Here is a 17,052-nt window from a genome sequence, read left to right as displayed (position 1 = left end):
CCTGACACACATACACACAACACACCCGCACACCCACACCACTATAAAACACACACACACATTACCCACAACCCTTTACGACTCAAAAAATTTGACAACTGAAAGAGAGACACACCAAAAGCACCCACAGAACCAGAGCCACAGAACACCATCACCCATACACCATCCACACACCTTACAGCACACACCCCAACACATCATCACACACACCCTCACACACACCACACACACTACACCAATGGACCCACAAAGACACCCCAGGTTCTCAGAGGAGGAGCTAAGGGTCATGGTGGAGGAAATCATCTGGTAGGGCCACAGCTATTCGGATCACAGGTGTAGCAGACATCCATTGCTAGGAAGATGGAGCTATGGCAGGGAATCGTGGACAGGGTCAACGCCGTGGGCCAGCACCCCAGAACAAGGGATGACATCAGGAAGAGGTGGAATGACTTACGGGGGACGGTGCGTTCCGTGGCTGCAAGACACCAGACAGCTGTACAGAGGACTGGTGGTGGCCCCCCACAACTAACAACATGGGAGGAGCAAGACTTGGCAATACTGCATCTTGAGGGCCTGGCAGGAGTAGAAGGAGGACTGGACTCTGGTAAGTCAAATCTCTAATACTATCACCCCCCTACCTGCATGCCATCACATACCCCCACCCTCACCCCCACACCCATCACTTCACCACCTCCCACATACCCCACCATAATAACCCACCCATCCCAATAGCAAGCCCTGCATGCACTACCATCACAGACCTGCATGGACACACCTCACTAAAGCATGTACATTAGAGAGAATCACCTAACCTACAAACTCACTACTCACACAAGGCAAAGCTGACAGGGCAATCACACCCATACAGGCCAACACACCCATGCACAAGATGTCACATGCAGAAACAATAACACTGCATTTACATCCCGCAGGTCCCCCACCCAACATCACTGGAGAGGAGGTGCCAGCAACCTCTAGTCCCCCCACAGAAGAGGCCCACAGTGATGACAGCACCTCTGGTCACCTGGATCTGGATGACCAACCTGGCCCACCAGGGATCTCCAGACAGTCGGTTACCCAGGCACAGTCCACACCACCACAGAGACTCCCCCCTCAGCAAACACCAGCACAGCACCCACCCAGTGGGCCCATACCTCTGTCCCCAGGACACATCAATCAGCAGTGTGTCCACCACTACAGGGACCCCAGGCAACCCCACAAACACAGGACAATCAGGGACCTGGGGTCAGTGGCAGTGGGCACACGGTTCAGGGGACAGAGGCAGAGGACAACACGGAAGCTGGGAGGACTGCTGTGCGACAGGGGGAGGACAAGCCCAGGGAACCGATTCTCCACGAGGCACTCACCAACGTCCTGGGAGCATACCACCATTCCCAGGAGATGACGGACCAGATACTGGACAAGTTGCAGGAGACCAGTGGCTGAAGGAGGGACAGTACCTGGGGATCAGGGAGGACCTGAAGGACATTCACACCACCCTGGTCACCATTGCAGGGGTGCTGGCAGACATGGCTAACACCATGAGGGAGGCAGTGGCACACCAACGGGCCCCTGACAATAGCCACACCGATAAACAGCCCTCCACCTCCACTGCCGCTAGTGGATAGGAGGCCCCACCACAGGAACAACAGGCCGCCAGCACCCCTCCCCCTGCAGAAGGAGAACCACCCCGCAAACGGTCCCTGCGATCCAGGCAGAAACCAGAGAACGTTGCCAAGACCCCCGCCAGGAAATAAGACTCTCCTGATAGTCACCCTTGTGTCCCACTCTGTCCAGCTTGAACTGCAATTCCTCTCCTTTCAATGCCCCCTTGGACAATGCACCTGTGATTCAAATAGACTTGACTCTATCCTGGACTTTCCTCCACCATCAACTTAGCCTATTCCACTATCCCCTCTACTTCTTAGCACTTAAATAAACACAATTGAAAAAATACAAGTATGGAGTATGTCAAATGATTTAACTATGTATTTGTTTAAAAAGTTTTAAAAATTGCAATTGAACTGTACAGTAATGTATACATAGGAATGACCTGTAGTTGTAGGTGCCAGAGTTGGGCAGAGATATCTGAAAATAGAGATGCCAAAGGGTACAGTAAGTGGCCATAGAATTGGGAGAATCTGCCTGCCATGTACAATGTCAAATACAAAACTGTTAATGCAAAGTGAAGTTACAGTGTCTTACCTGTGTGTCACTGGAAGTACTGTCGTATATTAGCTCTTCTCTTGTCCTCGTCCTCATCCTCTGATTCCTCATCTTCACTATCCACAGGGTCCACTACTGCCACACGCCCATCTCCAGCCTCATCTTCCTGCAGAAAAGGCACCTGGCGTCTCAAGGCAAGGTTGTGTAACATGCAGCATGCCACGATTATCTGGCAGACCATCTTGGGTGAGTAGCAGAGGGATCCACCTGTTGGATGGAGGCACCGAAACCTGGCCTTCAGGAGGCCGAATGTCCTCTCTATTATTCTCCCTGTTTGCCCATGTGCCTCATTGTAACTTTCCTCTGCCCTTGCCCTGAGATTCCTCAAAGGGGTCAGTAGCCAGGAGAGGTTGGGGTAACCAGAGTCACCTGCAAATATCGAGGGACAACTGTTAGCCACACCATGACCCTTAGGGCCCACACCAAACCCATACACCAACATCCACTGGGTGGGAACCAGGGCTCACCTATTAGCCACACCCGGTGCCTCCGGAGTTGAGCCATCACATATGAGATGCTGCTATTCCTCAGGATATAGGCATCATGCACAGAGCCAGGATACTTAGCATTGACATGGGAGATGTACTGGTCCACCAGGTACACTATCTGCACATTCATCGAGTGAAAGCTCTTTCGATTTCTGAACACCTGTTCATTTCTCTGGGGGGGGGGGCAAATGCAATATGTGTACCATCAGTAGCCCCAATAATGTTGGGGATATGTCCCATTGCATAGAAGTCAGCTTTCACTGTGGCCAAATCCTCCACCTGGGGGAAAACAGTGTAGCTGCACATCTGTTTAATCAAGGCAGACAACAGTCTGGTCAGCACTATTGAGAACATTGGCTGAGACATTCCTGCTGCCAAGCCCACTGTCACTTGGAAGGAGCCAGTTGCCAAGAAATGGAGCACGGATAGGACTTGCACAAGAGGGGGCATCCCGGTGGGCTGACGGATAGCAGATATCAGGTCAGGTTCCAATTGGGCACACAGCTCTGTGATCGTGGCCCTTTCCAGTCTATAGGTGAGGATGATGTGCCTGTCCTCCATCGTTTCCAGGTTCCCCAGAGGCCTGTACACGGGGGAATGGCTCCATCTCCTATTCATCCGCAGGGGTTGTAATCTAGGGGCCTAAACTGTGAGCAGCTGGTCAGTATTCCACATTTCCAAACAATACACTGCATTGCATTTTGTGACTGTAACAGTATGTTGTTGGATAGGCCCAAATGGTGCCTATGTGTACTGTGACACAGTTAGGTGCCATGCCTGCCTCCCCCCCCCGAAATGGCATCCGCCTGTCCTGTGTGGATGGACATGTGGAAATGAGGTAATGCCACTGACGTTGTGCGCCGCCGTTGCAGGAGGCGTTTGAGTACCGCCGTGCAACTCCTCATTGGTTACCATTGGGCCCTATGGGTTACAGTGGCCAATGGTGATGCACGCCGGTGGTGACGGTACGCACCACAACGGACTTCACCGCCCTTTTCTATCTGTTCACTCACTTGCTAGCTGACCGTTAACAGGAGAGGACCTACACTGCAAGTGCTGCTGTGACCTGTGTCTGGAACCTACCATGGCTCGTGTCTTTGGGGAAAGAGCCCCTGCCTTCACCGCTGTGGAGTTGGAGAGACTGTAGGATGGGGTCCTACCCCAGTACTGAATGCTGTATGGGCCTCCAGACCAAGAGGTGAGTACACTGTGAGCACGATGCAAGGGACATGGATGCATGGAGTGCTGTGTGTAAGGGCCTCGTGTAGGGGGGGTTGGTGGAAGGGTTCTGGGCAGCGTGCTGCATGTATGGTGGGCAATGTCTGTGCATAAGGGGATGTAAGGGCTATGGTGGGCCATGAGTGTAACAGGCCAGACTGTATGACTGATACCTTTTTCTATGTATCTTTTTCTGCAGGTCTGCCCCCATCAGAAAAAGGGTATATGGCGTGCCATCACCAAGGACGTGTGGACCCTGGGGGTCTACGGCAGGCAGAGCACCCACTGTCGCAAACAGTGGGAGGACCTGAGACGCTGGGCAAGGAAGACGGCGGAGGCCCAGGTGGGGATGGCCTCCAAATGAGGAAGCAGTGCCTGTTGAACCCTGACCCCCATGATGGCCTGCATACTGGCGGTGGCCTATCCTGAGCTGGATGGGTACTTGAGGGCATCACAGCAGCCACAAAGGGGTACAGTTTCACGATATACTACTTGAGCGTGGTGGGGTGGTCTCCGGGTGGGGATGTGTGCCTGTGGGTGCCCCTAGGCCAGGCCGGACATTGCAGGGTAGGTTCCATGTTGGGCAGGGGCTGATGAACATCACCTCCTAACAAGCTAGTAGGCATCCACTACTGGACAAGGGTCTGTGAGTGTCAGGTATGCTGCTATAGGAGTTAGCTATTCCTGTCCATGGGCTGGTGACTAGCATTGTGACTGGTAGTGCATTTCCTAGTGTGTAGGGTTGTTCCCTGTATGTGTGTGTGTCGTGTATGCCAGCGGTGGTGATGTTGCTGCCACTGACCAAGTGAATCCTTTGTCTCTCCCCCCCCTTTTTGTTTTGTCACCCTGTCCTTATGTACATTAGCATCATCTGGCAGAGGAGCAGAGTCACCGGCGATGGAGGGGGCTGCATCCCAGAGGGTCCATGAGGCCAAATCCACCGACGGTGAGGGCACCAGCGGGACGGAGGGTGAGGGGAGCACCAACGCGGAGACAGGAGGGGACAGTTCTGACAGTGATACCTCCTCCGATGGAAGCTCCCTGGTGGTGGTCGACACCTCTGTCCCCACCCCAACTACAGGTACAGCCACCACCCCTGTACCAGCACTGCCTTCCCAGAAGCCCCTCAGTGATTTGCCCACGCCCGCTCACCCAGGAGGGTGGGCATCTCCTTCGCCCCAGGCACCTCAGGCCCTGCCCAAGTTAGCCCTGCTGCCCTGAGTAAGGAGGCTATTGACCTCCTGCGATCCATCTCTGTTGAGCAGTCAACCATGGTGAATGCCATCCAGGGGCTGGCAGGCCATTTGCAACAAACAAATGCATTGCTGGAGGGCATTCACTCTGGCATGGCGGCCCAACAGAGATCAATCCAGGCTCTGGCCTCCTCCCTGATGGCAGCCATTGTCCCTGTTTCTAGCCATCCCCCTCCAACTTCCTCTACCCAGTCCCATTCCCCTCAACCCCAACCTATCAAAAGCACAGATTCAGACCAGCATGCACTCAAGACAACACACAGGAGTGGCTCAGGCAAACACAAGCACCACACATCATCCCACAGGCACTCACACAAACGCATCCAGATGCAGACATACCAACATCCACTGCCTCCACTGTGTCCCCCTCCTCCTCCTCGTCCATCACCCTCCCAGTAGCATCTCCACTCACACCTGCATGCACTACATCCTCATCCACTACCCCCATCACCATCACACCTATCACTGCACACCCCTCACTGGCAGTCATAACCCCCACATCCATGCACACGTCCCCTGTGTCCTCTCCTACTAAAGTACACAAACACAAGAACCCAGACACTCAACAGCCATCGACGTCACAACAGCATCCAGCCCATGCACCTGCACCAAAACACAGCATGCAGACACCTCCAACAACCACTCCCTCTTCCTCCACTCCCAAACCTTCACCTCGTCCCACGCCAGTGTCCCTAAAAAGATTTTCCTCTCTGCCGCTGAGGGTGGTCAGACCCAGGCTAGCACCTCAGCCACCCAGTCCACAGCCACAGTAGTGTCGGCAGCTACTGCAGGTGGGCGAGGCTCCAGGGAACCAACCATCAGCACTGACAGTGTACCTGAACCGGTTGCTAAGGTGAAGGACAAGGATGCACCACCAGCTGCCATGGGGAAGGGCAAAGGGCCTGCACCTGCAGGCAGGAAGGACAGGAGGCCTGGTGCTGGGACTGATTCTGAGCCCCACCACCAACCATGGTGGTTCAGCCGTCTGAGGATGCAGGGGAAGGGCTGGAGCCTCCACCCACCACTGGCATCCCAACACTCCCCAGGACCAAGCAGTGGGCAAACCACCCACTTGAGAGACTGTGGCCTTGCACCCTCCATGACCAAGCAATGGGCAAACCTCCCACTTGAAAGACTGTGGCTTTCCCCTCCCAGGACATCGCACAGGGCATATAGCCCCCGCCAAGACCAGTGATGTTGTACCATCTTCCCGCTGAGGTGCCCCCCGTTCCCTGTTGCCCCCGAGGCGCCTGTGTATTTTCGACCAGATGCCCCTGCAGTCTTCTCTCTGTGTTGTTGCAGGAGTCAAGTGGGGCCTTGGCCTATGTGATGTGGCCTTGTGGCCCACGGACATTGAGGACTGGGCAGTGTCCCTCCATTTGTATATATGTATATACTATTTTGATTTTGAAGCACAATTTTCTCGTATTTTATCTTATTAAACTCACTTTAATCAATTCCTTTTGTCCTTGCATTATTCCTGAGGGATACGGGGTGTATATGTAATGTTACTGCATCTGTTTGTGTGTATGGTGTTGGGGGTGGGGGTGTGCATGTGTGTGTGAAACTCTCTTTTTCCTCCCACTCCCTTGTGTGCTAGGCGGCAGTACTCACCGTGGTCGTCTTCGCCGGCATTGCTGTTCGTAGTGAATGAGGAGGTATACAATCATGGGGAAGATGTGCAACTCGGGCTCTATGGCGTCGTGGTTCTTCCTTGAGTCTCCAGAGGTGAGTCCTTTGGCTTCTGTGTTCTGTTTCCGCTGTGCTTTTGATGTCGTTGATACCGCCCCGGAAAAGTGGCAGATAGGCCTGTTGTGGGCCTACATTGTCTTCTGCCTGGCTGTTGGCAGTTACCGCTGCGGTGCTTGCTGCTACCACCGTGTCAGTCAGTGTGTTAAAGTGGCTGTGTGTCTAAGAGGTTTTTGACGTGGTCATAATTCAATTTTATTTACCGCTGGCCTGGAGGCGGTATTAACACCGTTTTATCACCGACCGTCAGGGTTGTAATGAGGGCCTTAATCTATAAAAATTCATATCTCCTGTTCCCTTTATTTGATTTTTGTCATTTTAGTGTCATTTTATAGATAAAAAAGAAGCTATCTTTATAAATTGGATTGGATTTTTATTGTGTTACTTATATACTATTTTGTGATTGTTATTTGCTTTACACATATCTCCTAAATTAAGCCTAACTGCTTATTGCCAATCTACCAAGGGTTGAGCTTGGATTCATTTATTGAGATGCTAACTGGACTTAGTGGGGGACTGCAGCCTATGGCTAAGTGTAGGTATTTACCGCTCTGGAAATGTGGCGGGTTAGGACTGTTGTAATACTGTGGGCAGTACATTGTCTTCTGCCTGGCTGTTGGCGGTTACCGCTGCAGTGCTTGTTGCTACCGCCGTGGCGGTCAGTGTGTTAAAATGGCTGTCTGTCTAAGCGGTTTCTGCCGTGGTCATAATCCCATTTCTTTTACCGCTGGCCTGTTGGCGGTATTACCGCTGCTTTATCACCGACCGCCATGGTTGTAATGAGGGACTTCATCTTTAAAAATTCATATCTCCTGTTCCCTTTATTTGATTTTTGTCATTTTAGTGTTGTTTTATAGATAAAAAAATATATATCTTTGTAAATTGGTGTTGGATTTTTATTGTGTTTTACATATATACTATTTTGTGATTGTTAAATAATTTACACATATCTCTTAAATTAAGCCTAACTGCTTATTGCCAATCTACCAAGGGTTGAGCTTGGATTAATTTATTGAGATGCTAACTGGACCTAGTGGGGAACTGTGGCCTATTGCTAAGTGTAGGTATTTACCTGCCCTTACCAATAATCCACTTTCCAGCACCTTGACATTACACCATGCCAGAGGCCTCTCAGACCACTGTCCACAGTTGAAAAGAACACCGCAGGGATGCCCTTGGGAAAACACTGAACAGCAGTGCCTCCATGGCAGTAAAGCCATTCCCACAATAAAGATGACGTGGGCATCACTGGTGGCCTCTTTGTTGCCCCAGCAATACTTCTGATGGGGAGTATAGCTTCTCTGGCATGGACGGGGTCTCTGACAAGTGGCCAGGGTTCCTTGTTGGGGTTGCCACTGGCTCGAGGCCCCCATTCTGTGTCTTGAGATGCACAATACTTCTTTTCATGCAGGGGATCCTCTCACCGTAGGGCTTTCTTGCTGAAAGGTGACGGTAACATTGGGGGGGATACTTATGGACTCAGCCAGTGGGAATACCGCACAGGGTTTGGTGCTTGCAGCCTGTGCAGGGTCAGGTCAAAGGACCAGAGGCAGAGATTTGGCACTCAGTCCCTCAAGGCACCTGCTGCCCTATTCTAGGGGAGCATGCAGAGGCATAAAATGCAGGTATTCCTCCTTGCGCTGGTAGTGCCCATCTGAATTGGAGGCATATAAGGTGCTTGCCATGCACAATGAGAGCAGGGGCCATGGGCACCAACCAACACTCTCCATTTGCTGGGCCTCTGGGGGAACACCTGAAGGAGAGGCAGGGAGACAGGGAATAATGTGCAGGTAGACCAGCACAACCAATCCAGCAGTCCTGATAGGGATCTCTCCAGGATTTCTCAATACCATTCCAAACATACCAAACATGCTCACGCTACTCCTTTCAGATCTAAAATAAGTGAAATCCCAAAGCTCATTTATGAGAGTAGCAGTCCTCACAGTAGTGAAAAAATAAATAGGCTGTTTGTCACTACTAGGACATGTAAAACATAAAAGTACACCTGACACCCTGACCATAGGTCTATCTAGGGCCTACCCTAGAAGTGACTAAGGTGTAGTAAAAAGGGAGTTGAGGCCTTGGTAAGTAGTTTGAATTAACATGTCAATGTGACAGTAAAGAGTGCACACAAACACTGCAGTGGCAGGACTGAGACAAGTTTTAAAGGCTACTTCTGTGGGTGGCACAATCAGCGCTGCAGGTCCACAAGTAGAATTTAATTTGCAGGCCCTGGGTATATGGTATACCACTTTACAAGGGACTTACAGGTAAATGAAATATGCTAAACAGGTGTAAGCCTATCATACCAAGTTTTAGGGGATAGAGTACATGCACTTTAGCACTGACTAGCAGTGGTAAAATGTCCAGAGTTCTAAAGCCAACAGAAAGAAGGTAACAAAAATAGAAGGAGAAAGGCCACAAGTTTGGGGATAGCCCTGCAGAAAGGGCCATTTCCAACAAGGCAGAAGCAGTGAGATGGGGTGAAGGCTCAACATTGTGTCAGGATCTGCAAGAAATATTTTTGGAAGAGGTTTCACCATGTCCAACTTCCACACTATGTCCGCCGTAGATAGTGAGGCACTAGAAATGTTGTTAATAAGTGGGTTTACAATGTCATCAACCTTGTGAAGATTGGCTGGGGGGCAGGGGTCATTGGGAGAACCCGATTTACATGAGGGGATGGCCTGACATGACTGTGCAAGTGAGGTCTCTTTAAAGGATTACAAAGTTGCAGTCCCATTCTTTGAAAGGACTTCACATGGAAGGCACTCGGGAAAAGGAGTAAAGTATTTTTTCTTCAAAAAAGAAGAAATATGATCACTCACCATGGAGGAGCTCCTCTTAATGCCCTGTGGGCCTCTCTGCAATGTTTTAGAATGATCACTTGTTCTTGGCTTATGAGGACCCCAGGAGGATGGGGTCACCACCAACTGGACACAAATGTGCAGGGGGATTGCTGGAGCTGTGCATCCACCCTGCCAACAGAAGGTTCAGTGTCCACACCATAGGTTGGGTGGGACTCTCAAATGATAACCACTCAAGGGTTTTGAGGGATGTGTTTCCAAGGACTCCCCAGGCTGGAGTCTTTGCTCTACAGCTGGGAGTATTGTTTCCCATATAAGTAAAGGGTATTGCTACATTGTTTGTTATGTTATGTTATGTTATGTTATAATGGTTTATATAGGGCCTAACTGCCCAACGGCCTCATAGCGCTTATACTGCCATGGCGGTGACATACTGTTTATGTTTATACAGGAGATTTAAATTTTGAATAGCCAAGTCTTCAGTTCCTTCCTAAATGACATCTCTTGAGGGTTTGCTCTCATCTTGAGAGGGAGATTATTCCAGAGCAAAGCACCTTGGTATGCTAGCGATCTTCCTCCCCATCTGGCTTTCCTCACTGTTAGAACTATGGCCAGATTAGCTGAGGAGGATCTAAGTGGCCTGACTGGAATATAAACCTGTGCCAGTGTTTTCAGCATTTCCGGTCCATTATCAAATATGGATCTATGAATGTGAAAAAGGGTTTTGAACTGAATCCTTTCTGCTACAGGGAGCCAGTGTAGGGAGACGATTCCTGACCGTATCGAGTGCTGTCTAGGAATATTTAGCAGCAGACGAGCCGCTGCATTTTGTACCCTTTGTAATCTTTGAATTACATATTTCGGTGAGCCTATAAACAAGGCATTGCCATAGTCAATCCGAGAGCCTATCAGTGCCTGGATAACCATTCTTCTGGCTGAGAACGGTAAAATAGTTAAAACCTTCCTCAGAGTCCTTAGTAGAGCAAATGCAGTTCCTGCCATTCTGTTCGCATGTTGGGCCATTGAGAGAAAAGGGTCCAACCATACCCCTAAGCTTTTAATAAGACATTTAGGGGGTGGGAGGGTAGGTACCCCTCTCAGTAGGCTGGGATTGATTGAGGGCATTTTATTTCCACAAAAACATGACTTCCGTTTTGTCATCGTTGAGCTTTAATTTACTTTCAGACATCCAGGCTGCAACTGCTTTCATACAGGGACCAAGTGCTGTGCCCATATCTGGGCGGGCATTGGAAAAAGAGCCTATCAGTTGCGTGTCATCTGCATATGATACCAGCTTCAATCCGAATGGCTCAACTATTCCTGCTAGTGGCCGCATATAAACGTTAAAAAGTAATGGACTTAGAGCCGAACCTTGAGGAACACCACAGCTACTGAAGGTGCTCCTGGAGATATACTCTCTCTCGAGTACCTGAAAGGACCTCCCATGTATAAATGAGCAAATCCATTCTAGCGCGGTTCTGGCAATTCCACATCTTCGCAATCTGTCTATAAGGATTTTTAGGTCAACTGTGTCGAATGCCGCACTTAGGTCAAGGAGGATAATAGCGGTTTCCATACCTTTATCCATCCTCTTTCTTGCTTCTTCGGTGATGGCAATCAGTGCGGTTTCTGTGCCATGTTTAGGTCTAAAACCCATCTGGGTAGGATGTATAAGTTTATTTTCTTCCAGAAGCGTAGATAACTGAGAATGTACGTGTTTCTCAGCAAGTTTGGCAATTAGAGGCAGTAATGAGATTGGCCTATAGTTGTTCAGTATCTTGGGATTTAGATTAGTTTTTTTTAAGAGCGGCTTGACAATGGCCTGTTTCCAGTGATCAGGTACAGTGCCGAGGTATTAATAAGTTGCATGATTATCGGCCCTAATACTGATATTCCCAAGGATAAGATCTTGGGGGGGGAGGATCTAAAGGGGAGCCTGATTTCGTTGAACTCAGTAAGTTGATAACTCTGTCCAAACTGATAGGTGTAAAATTTGTGAGAAGAGTAGCCTCCCTGACCTCTTGGTTCATCCTCCCCTGATCTTTACTAGGGGGGTTAGGGAAGACTTGATATATGTTATGAATTTTACTTAAAAGGAAACTAGCCAGATCTTCTACATGTTGTTGTGGAAAGTCCCTGATTTCTGCTTCCTCCCTTGGATAATTAAGATCTTTTAGGGCATTAAAAATCTCCTTGGGTGAATTAGCTGCTGCTTCAATTTTTCCTGAGTAGTAAGTCGCCTGAGTTTTTTTAATTTCTAAATGATACTCTCGAATTAGATTTTTGAAGTCCCTTTTCATGGATTCATCTTGGGTGCATCTCCATCTCCTCTCTTGATTTCTACACTCTCTCTTCTTCTCGTGTAGGCGTGCATTGTACCATGGAGCCGACTTCTTTCGATGGATGTTTTTAGACGAGGAGAGAGGAATAGTTTGTGGACTATCAAAGTTCAATGTGAACTTTTAAGTTGAGAGGCACTATTTAGGGGTGAAAGGTGGTAATTGCACCTTCATCTAGGTGTCTTTTCAAGAGTAATGTCCTTTAGGGACTATGTCAATAGTGCAGTACTGTATGTAGAAAGTGATTAAACGTATATGCTGCAGACACCTCCTAGGGTTGGCGATCTATAATTGCTGAAAATATAAAAATGGTGGTGCCCCTAAGGGGCTATACTTGAATTTGCTGAATACACAAATCACCTAAACATGCCCTCATTATTCTTGCAGATGCTTTATTTAAATAATGAGACTGACAGCCACTCATGATCAAAGTATATTTGCTTTATGGTCAGTATTAATTGATCTCACCCTAAGCTATACTTGAGTATTGCATTTGAATGCAAGTGAATCTTTTTGACATGTGATTTGTTGCTCTCAATCACCCCTTGGGAGGGACAAGGATGATTTAGTGATGTCATCCAAAAGTATTTACATCAGCTTGTGCATATTTGTAAATTGTTGCATAGTATTGAGTAGTGTGTGTGTAATGAACGTGCTGTTTCCTTTTTCAAAAGAAAAAGAACAGACCAGATCATAATTTTCTGAGTGTTATTATTGTGTATCTGTGAATGGCAATCACTAGTCTAAACCACCTCCCTTGGTAGGTCTTGGACTGCTCTGCTTCTCTACCTTCTAAGAATCAAGCACTACAATGGGGAGTTTGATTCGCAGTGCAGGACAACTGTGGACTCATTACTTGTGTAGGCCACACAAATAATGAGCCCTTTTCTAACAGTTTGAATATTTATTCCATTGGATAAAGTACCCTTGCCATAAATGATGAGGATATTGTAAGTCACTGGGGAGTTTCATGATCATATGTAGTAATGATGCTGAATATTGAGATCTTTTATAAAGTCATGGAAATTCAAGCTTACATGCATTGTCCTTTTACTGTACAGAAAAGGGTCACTCCTTGCCCTTTCATGTTGAATTGTAAAGAAGAACAATGAAACAGAAACGGTAGTGGAAAATTACATTTCGCAAAAATATATTAGAATTATTTTAATGTAAGTAATATAAAAAAAAGCTGTACCTCAGAACATGTGGCAACCTGTAGGCATTCTAATTTCATATTGCGTTCCAATAAATAACTCATTTCAACTGATAACTTTTTCTTTTTAGAAAAAGATATCAGAAGAAAGAAAATCATATTTTTCAAATTTCCCTATTTAAACTGCAGTTGTAATGTTGCTCTATGGTGTGCCTTTTATCCTGGCTGCCACCAGCAAGCATTATAACTCCAGAGGTCAACTATAATAACTTACTACAATTGAGCAACTACATCTTTTTTTTATTAAAGGTGACTAGAGATGTCAAAAGCCATGCATAAGGAAAAAATAGATAGGCTTCTTTACAGACATTCCAATTTGCACCATTGTTTTCCAGATTGCAGATACACATTGCCATCATGAATTAAACGGAAAATAGGAAGCAAGTCACCTAATGGGAACTACATCTCTTTTGTGGGAGTTTACATTCCCTTGCTTTGAGGAAGGGTTCAAATGAATTATATGTTTCAATGAAATGTGAGTTATAGGATCTATTGAGGCATTTTTGAATTGATAACCTACTACAAGCATTCCAAGCAGTGACATGCACAAAAATCTGCAAATCCAAATGCCTGGAAAAAAAATAGTTTCTGTGCAGATGGGACTTCTTTATAATAGTGCCATCATCAAAAACAGCAGATGACAGTGCCTCAGTGTTAAGACCCATTCTTAGGGATTGCTTCTCCACCTGACCTTATCTTGAATATAGACCATATATTTTAATTGATGGGCAATTGCATCTCACAAATGTACCATTCATTAAGAGCCACCTTCTATGCTTCATAGTCAATGTGTGTACGGTACAGACCACTTAGAGAAGGTGACTTTTCAACATTCCCAACGGAATTTTTCCCATGGCTGATACTGCTCCAAGTGACGGATTTACCACCACCGTATTACGAGTCCATTATATCCTATGGAACTCGTAATACGGCTGGTGGATATCCGTCACTTTACCGTCACTTTTGGGACGGATTAACACCTCCTCCAAAGTTGTAATAACCCCCTATATCATGAGAGCACAAGAACAACTCCATCAAATAGCACGAGTAGCCGCAGTTCCTATCGTGTGCGATTTAGTGCTATTTTCTTTAGCATAAAACTCTTCATCATGTCCAAAATGAATGCAAGGACGCATTTTACACTACAAAATAGTGCTAAGTGTCAGGCTTGTATTTCAGGAAACTTTGGGGGTCATTACAACATTGGCGGTAAAAGCCGCTTACCGCCGTGCAGAAGACCGCCAATACACCGCCGTGGCCGCGGAATTCCGCCACAGCTATTATGACCCACATCTCGGAACCCGCCGAAATTCAGACACCCACACAAGTCCACCACACCAAAGGTCAGTGATAAACTGGTGAAAACAAAACCTCCACGCCAACAGAAACACGCCCATGCTATTACGACTCACGAATCCACGCGGCGGTCTTTCAACCGCAGTATTCCATTGGCGGTACATACCGCTGCACTCAAAATACACACACATCTCCAAAACCCCGCCACATTGGACAATTCCAAATACACACAACTGATACACATACAAACACCACTCCCACACACCCAACACTATATAAAACACAAACCCACATCACCCACAAACCCCTACGACCACAATTTTATCACGAAGGCCAGAGAGACAGCACAGAATAGACAATCCCACCACACAGAGGCACACAACACCATCACCCACACAGCATCCACGCACAAAACACCACACACCACTACACATCACCACACACATCAACACTCACACCTCCCCACACATCACACACACCACCCCATGTGACGCCAAAGACACCCCCGCTTTTCCGAGGAGGAGCTCAGGGTCATGGTGGAGGAAATCCTACGGGTAGAGCCACAACTATTTGGCTCACAGGTGCAGCACACATCCATAGCCAGGAAGATGGAGCTATGGCGAAGAATCGTGGACTGGGTCAACGCTGTGGGACAGCATCCAAGAAATAGGGACGACATCAGGAAAAGGTGCGTTCAGCGGTATCCAGGCACAACATCGCGGTTCAGCGTACTGGTGGTGGACCCCCACCTCCTCCCCCACAACTAACAACATGGGAGGAGCAAGTCTTGACCATCATGCATCCAGAGGGCTTCGGAGGAGTCGGTGGAGGAATGGACACTGGTAAGTCAATTCGTAACTATCATATCCCCCACCCTACCTGCATGCTATCACACACCCCCACCCTCACACCCTCCCCTATCACCCAAACTCCTCAACAATGTACTAATAACAAAAACCACAAATCCCAACACCAAGCCCTGCATGACACAACTAAGCATGGACACCCATCACTAAAGCATGCTCACTGCACATATCCATAACACCCCCCCAACCATCATCACACAAGCCCCCACACAGGAATGCTTGCACTGGGGTACACGCACACCCACCCATTGCACACCATGACACACACACATGCAATAATCATGCTCTTATACCCCTGCAGGACTACTACGTAACGTCACCAGACAGGAGGGTCCAGACAACTCCACTCCACCCACAGAAGAGGCCCACAGTGACGATAGCAGCTCTGCCCTACTGGATCCTGATTACCAGCCCGGACCATCGTGGGCCTCGGGACAGTTGGTTCCCCTCGCACAGGCACAGCCCAACACTGACCTTCCAGCCTCTGGTAACACCAGCACAGCACCCACCCAGCGGGCCCAAACCTCCGTCCCCAGGACACGTCAATCAGCTGTGTGTCCACCACTACAGGGAACCCAGGATAACTCACCACCCCAACAACAACAGGGACCTGGGGGCAGTGGTAGTGGGCACACGGTCCAGGGGACGGAGGCACAGGAACACAGGGGAACTGGGAGGGCTGCTGTGCGACAGGGGGCGAACAGGCCAAGGGAACCCACTCTCCACGAGGCCCTCTCCTCCATCATGGGAGCATACCACCACTCCTAGGAGACGATGGCGACGGTCCTGGTCAAGTTTCAGGAGACCCAGCGCCTGCAGGAGGAACAGTATTTGGGCTTCAGGGAGGAGCTCAGGACCATCAGCTCCGCCTTGGGCACCATCGTAGGGGTGCTGAAGGACATACAGCAGACCTTGAGGGACACCGTGGCACTCCAAGGGACCCCTGACACTAGCATGGACAATGAACTGCCCACCACCTCCGCCGGCGCTAGAGACGGGACGCCCCGCCACAGGACCACCACACCAGCACCCCACCCCCTGCAGACAGACAACCACCACGCAAGCGGTCCCTGAGATCCAGGAACAGGACAGAGCAAGATGGCAAGACCCCCGCCAAGAAATGAGACCACCCTGATTGTCCTCCCACTGTCCCACTTTGTCACCCTGTCCATACTTAAACTGCCCTAGCTCCACTTCCTTTGCCCATATGGCCAGTGCACCTGTGAGACTAATAGACTGGACTCTGCCATGGACATTCCTCCACCATCACCCATCACCATTTTACAACCCCCCTCCAATTTTGAGCACTTCAATAAACACCCTTGAACTACAAAACAATCTTGAGTCAGTCTATAATTTGGTAAATTGTATTATCAATGACAGTGTCAAAATGTGTTTCCAGTTGTAAAGGCAACATACCTATGTCACACATCACAAGTCCTTGAAGGATGCATGCAGATGACACACGTTGGTAAGCACACCTGTGAAACCGTAATGTAAATGAACAACTCAGTTACCAAATAATCCTATGAAATTACACACAGGATAGAGGAAGACGTGTGACAGTGAATGTAATGGTAAAAATGAAAATGTTCTC

This window comes from Pleurodeles waltl, chromosome 12 (genome assembly GCF_031143425.1).
Source record: "Pleurodeles waltl isolate 20211129_DDA chromosome 12, aPleWal1.hap1.20221129, whole genome shotgun sequence".
Taxonomy (NCBI): domain Eukaryota; kingdom Metazoa; phylum Chordata; class Amphibia; order Caudata; family Salamandridae; genus Pleurodeles; species Pleurodeles waltl.
This window is presented reverse-complemented; position numbering follows the sequence as displayed.